The sequence below is a fragment of the Phalacrocorax aristotelis genome, chromosome 9, assembly GCF_949628215.1.
Source record: "Phalacrocorax aristotelis chromosome 9, bGulAri2.1, whole genome shotgun sequence".
Lineage (NCBI taxonomy): Eukaryota > Metazoa > Chordata > Aves > Suliformes > Phalacrocoracidae > Phalacrocorax > Phalacrocorax aristotelis.
In genome coordinates, this window is record NC_134284.1 from 1,171,057 (window position 1) to 1,177,044 (window position 5,988).

Consider the following 5,988-nt stretch of genomic DNA (forward strand, 5'->3'; position numbering starts at 1 on the left):
AGGTCTGAGCTCTTTCAGATGCCAGCCGTTTTTGGACCAGGTGCGTACGACCAACAGCTAATACACCAACCAGGCAGCGTTCCTAAACCAAAGAAGTACAGTTTGATCTTAACAAAGCACAGTGCAAGAGAGGCTTTAAACACTGAAAGAGCTATGTGTACAGATATCTCAGCTCCGGTACATTGGGCCCTGGAGGACCTGACTTCTTCAGAGCCCCAGGCAGCCGGGGCAGCTACCTGGCAGCTGCCTCTCCTCTGGTTAGGCTGAGCCTTTCGACTCTTCACTGTCCTTCTGGATCCCAGCCACAGCAAACACACGGAGTAACTTCACTGGAGCCAGCGACCAAAGGTTTCTCACTGCTACCATCTCAGCCAAAGTCTCGGTTAACCCTTGAAGGGTCTACCAGAAAGTGCTTTACCTCTATTTTCCCAGCCAATGCCCCAATTCTTTGTAAGCCTTGCTGCTGACTCCTTTTCATCCCCATCCTCCCTCTCCTAACATTGCCTCCCTATCTCCCCCAACCTCGTGTCCTCCTCACTTCTCCAATCACCACGCTTTTCTTCTTCTCCCTTCCCCACTCCAGGACAGAGTGTGGCCTTCATGTAGGCAGGCCCTTGCCACTGCCACCCACCCACCACTCCAGCCTGTTCCTGGGGACAACGGTGCTGCCTCTTCCCCCTGTCCTGGTGACCCAACTGCCTTTCACCTCCGTGTTGGGCTCAGGCAGGATGGCTGCGTGACCCAAGCAAGCAGAGCCCATGAGCTTGGGCTATACTTCTTCTCTTCAAGCGCTGACATTTAGGATGCCACGCTCCAGATTTTCACAGAAGTCACACCTCGAGGTGCCAGCTCCAACACACAAGTATCTAACATTGTACTCACGTCAGCATCACAGATCTTACACTCTGAGGGCTTATCTATACATAGCATCTTTCTGGATTAATTGCATGTGAAGAAGTTACAGAGCAAGAACATTTATGTGTCAGACTGTTTAACAAATGGGATCTTCACGTTATCCTAACGAACCTCAGAGTTTCTGAGCACCAAAGCCCAACAGGATTTCAAAATAAACCCTTTCCTTAAAAAAAAAACAAAACCTACACTGTTTTCATTTAGATAACACTGAACTACAAAAACACTCCAATTAAAAATGCAGATCAAAAAACTAATCCTCTCGCAACAAAAACTTCCCACCAAGATTAACAGAGCGATGAATAGTATAAAACCACTAATTAAATCAATGTAACATGGGTACTGTACAGACACATTTAGCACCTTCTGCCTATACACTGGGGCTTGCATCTACTTCAGAGCCTCTCTTATGAGGAATAGTTGCTCATTTAACAGCTAGGTATTTGTACATTAAATTGGGAAAGAACTTGGCTGTTAGCTAGCTCTGGTATAAATCGTTCTAAAGTTGATGTTCCTAAAATTATTTGCACATATTCTATCTTCATTATATGCACTTTGTCACAGTTGGATATGGGTTTCTACTGAACTATTTATCAGACACATGCAAACAAAATTTCGAAAAGCATTTCCCTAGAATCACAAGAACACTGAGAATGCTTTTCACATAGTGAGATCTATTTGTCAATAATTTAATTTGTAAAAGAGTGAGGAACAAAATCATACAAAATAAGCAACTGCAACACACTCCTAACTCCTTCAGTGCAGAAATACAAACATTACAAAAGGCTTCAAGCCAACCTAACTTTGGGACAATTTAGCCCCTTCTCTGGCACCAGCACTGAGGCCACCCATGAGGCTTCACTGGGAGACAGACCAAGGAACTCATGAGCCATTTCAATGCTAACCCCATGCTACCCTAACGCCTGTTAGTTCTCAGCTGTATCACCTCTCCAATCTGGCTCACAGGCTGCCGCCTAGCAGGAAGAAGTTCCTTTTTCACAACTTCACTTCTATGAACTCAGAGTGCTGGAGAAACCATATCTTCAGTTACACGTGTATCTACACTTGAAAGAAAATACTTGAAAAAACTCTTCATTAGCGAAGACTATGCCGTAACACACACTAGCAGAGAGGTAGAGCTGAAGATAAAGGCTTCACCTTAAAGCTCACATGATTAATACATTGATGAAGCTGTTCAGAAAAGGGGATTTATTTTTTCTTTTGTATATAAATGAACTTTCTGTGTTGAAATACTAATGATTAAAAAGGTCTAATGTTTGTAGTGGGGAAAAAAAAAACAAACAAAAAACCAACAACAGTGGTCATGCAACAGTGACCATTCAATTGCATATACAGAAATAGTTAAAATCTAAAATCCACTACTAGGCCAGACTCAGGCTTCCCAAAAGAGCAATTGCCCATGCTCCGACTGTTCTTCTGACACAGACACCAACATTCCTGGTGTCAGCAGGTTGCAGGCTGCACATCAGCATAATTTAGCAGGAGTGCTCATCAAACAAGAATACAGAGAACAAGAAAACAAAAAGGAAAGCAATTTCCTACCGGGAAGTGGTTACTTGTGCGTTCATTCAACTGTCCATTTTAGTATTTCCTCTTCTTCATTATTTCCAAAGTGTTCCAAAAATGAAAGCTCAGGTCCATGCAATTACCTGGTGATAAACAGTCATACCAACAGAGAAACCAAGTCACAACGCTGCTCCGTGACTTAACTGGGATTCTCCTGCGAAGAAATTGCCAAACTTGGAAATAGAAAGTGAGCATCTGTCTTCTCAGAAACTCACCCCAATCTGGCAGGACCTGCTTGGATGGTGATGCAGATTCCACTTTTGACTGAAGTCCCAACACACCTTTTGAACCTGCACACAAACCAACTGGCATCTGAACATCTCTGAACCCAGACTGGTATACAGAGCACAAAGCATGGTAGGTTTGGCTGAATTTCCTTCCCAAAAGGACTGAATTACCTCAGAGAGATACCTAGGGCACGCACTGCTACTACACAGTCCCCACCTCCTGAAAAGGAAATGCCTCTCTTCTGGAACAACAACAACAAAAAAAAAAAAATTGGAAAAACAACTCTGTAAAGCAACAACTTGCAGTTACCTGAGGAAAATAAGTGATTTCCAAGGTTAGGTGCATCGTTTCCCACATACCTGCAGGTGGGTACCCTATCTCTACTGAAAACTTCTGGCAACGCCTTGAGAAGCACATTAGACCTCCAGAGTTCCAGATTTCTTTTAAAAGCCACGCCACCACCCAATAGCTGAAGAGGCTTGGGCAGATGCCTGCACCCACCCACTCCCCCCCAGCGACTGTATCTGCAAATCCTTCTGTGGCTATTTATCACCAAAATCAGAATACATTTAGAATAACTGCCAAGAGTCTTTATTGCTGTTATCCTGCAATGTCTTTAACAAAACAAAAAAAAAAACACAAACCACCTCAGGTTTCAAACAAACACAGAGTCAAATTCCCTCCTGCTGCTAGATCTGTCTTATATTATTAGACTCTCACTTACTTTTTCCTTCATGTACACTCATCCCTGTTTATGTTCCTTCCATTCTGTTCCTGCTAAGGCAATGAAAATGAACCAGCTGGGTTTACATTCAGGTTTTCATGCATTACCGCAGCGCTCAAACCTTTCTGGGTCAACAGGCCACTGTGAGTGTTCTAAGACTTCTCACAGCTTGCCACATATCCCTGCCACCTACTTTTTAACATAAATCCCTCACTCATCATCTTATTTTTCATGGTCCCAAGGATGAGCTATGGACTACTTTCCGTAAGCTGTTGAACCATCAAAGATCCACAGACCCATGGGAAGGAATGGTTATTTACTTACATATACTTGCATATGCTTCATTATCTTTAAAGAGCTCATCTAACATTTTTTCTGTTGATATCAGGTTCTGTGAATACTTTTCTGTAAAGCTGGGGTCAAGTCTGACCTCACGATATGGCAGGCTAAGCAGGTGGTGAGTTAAAAAGGAGCAACTCTTACAAAACTCCACCTACACTTGTTTTATGAAGAAGTGCAGAACACATGTTAAATCATGAAAGCAAATTCACTGGCTTTTTGGTAACTGAAGGCAGGGTACTGTTGCCTAGCAACTTATCTGATTACCATTTTTTCCAAGTATCACATGCACACTTAGATATGTTGCATAATAATGTCTCACTTTTATGCTGCCTAACCCAATGGAAAAAAAAGGGGGGGGGGGGGAATCTACCAAAATTAATGCCTTTAGTCTCTTTTCTGGCAAAAGAGAAAGTACAAAATAGTAGCTCAAGAACAGGTTGAAACATTAGTATTCCTGAATTTTATTCCTGCCTTTTTCTGGGTTGCTGCATGTGCTTATACAAGCATTTTATTCTACCTACTTGTCTGCAAAATGACACTAATAATACCACCCTCACAGAGACACACTGATAATTCATTAAGAATAAAGAGATTCTCAGATGAAAGGTGCAGTGGAAGTGCTGGCGTTAGCATTTACAGCTTTATAGTACTCCAAATGTTGCTAAGCTCTGGTCCAAAGTGTAGCAAATTTTAATCACTGTCATGACATTTTCCAGTCCTTGTTTCTCACACAAGGATCTCAAACCACAAAAACTACATTTCTCCCATCAGAATGTGACACTTAGTCCTGTCTTTTATGTCCAATACATAGCTGCGAAAAGAAAAAAGAAAACCAAAAAAGCAATCCCCCACGCACCCCACAAGGTAGCATAGACCAACTTGAAACTGGAGCACTAAGCATTATTGCAGCTCTTGGAGCTCGTACCATGAAAATCAGAGGTGAATCAGAACATGTGCATACATGACATTTTGAGAAATCAACATGCTCTACTTATTGATCTGATGTTTGAAAAACTAATGACGCTCTAGATAATCAATGAAAGAAGCGTTTTGTTGCCTTTATGGTGAGCATTAATACCTCGTAATACAAGCACCAAACTGAGGCATTGTTTCCAAAAGATTATAATTATCTAATGGGAGGACTTGGATTCTAGAAGCTCATTTTTGAAAAAACATCAACAAGTTATATGCTAATATAATGTAATATAATAAACTGCCTACTCTATATGCACACCTCATTCTTCCATTGCACAGAAGAGGAATGGCTCAGCTTCCCGGGGCGCTCCTGATACCATGCTAGCCTCTGTCAGCTGAAGTGACTGAAGCTGATGTTTCAGCAACTCAGTATCTCATCTCCATGGTACTAACCAGCAAAGGAAAACTGAAAGCAACAAAAGCCAAGCTCTATATTGCTAACGAATCACGACATTACCTTCACAGCAGCTCCTCTCTTCCTGGTAGACATTAGAGCATTTTTATAAACTGTGCCTTGCGGCTCTTGTGCAAGTCCACTTCCAACTAAAAGCTTAGTTGCAAGATCTGCCTTGGAAAGAACTGCTGGATCAAAATAAACCAAATCACATGGTATCTATCATGCCACTAGGGGAAACTGCATACACGTCTTGAGAACACCAGAAATCATGAAAAGAAATAACTCCTCCTCTAGAACTTACCGGAAGCATCCTTATCATAAACCTCCACTGGCACAAAATACAAAGAAAATAAGTGGGCCAAGGAGTGCCCCATGGATTAAGCAAGCCTGTCTTTGCTAGGTCAGTTAGCAGGAGAGGAAACAGCTGCTATGCCACTATCATCAAGCACTCTGTTGCAAGCAGCCAGAAACCACTCCACCTAGAACTCTGTATAGACACCCCCCGGCCAACTTTCTCAACCCATATTAGGCTGGTGGAGCTGAATTAGTTTGACTGTCTTCAGGGTGAAAAAACACGAAACAAAACAGACTGCCCCTCCTCAGAAGGCACTTAGCAGTACACACAGCACTATGCCACAGCTACCCATGCTGAAGAGAGTGCTTCCTCCTTCAGAAATGCTTCATCGTCTCCTTTGTGCTCCTGGCACAGTCAAGGAGAAGGGGACAGAATGGTGCTTCACAGAAGACCTTCAAACAGGCTACCTTTAATATTCGGTGCACCTAAGAGCAAAGATCCAGGAAGGACGGAGTCAAACAGCAGCTA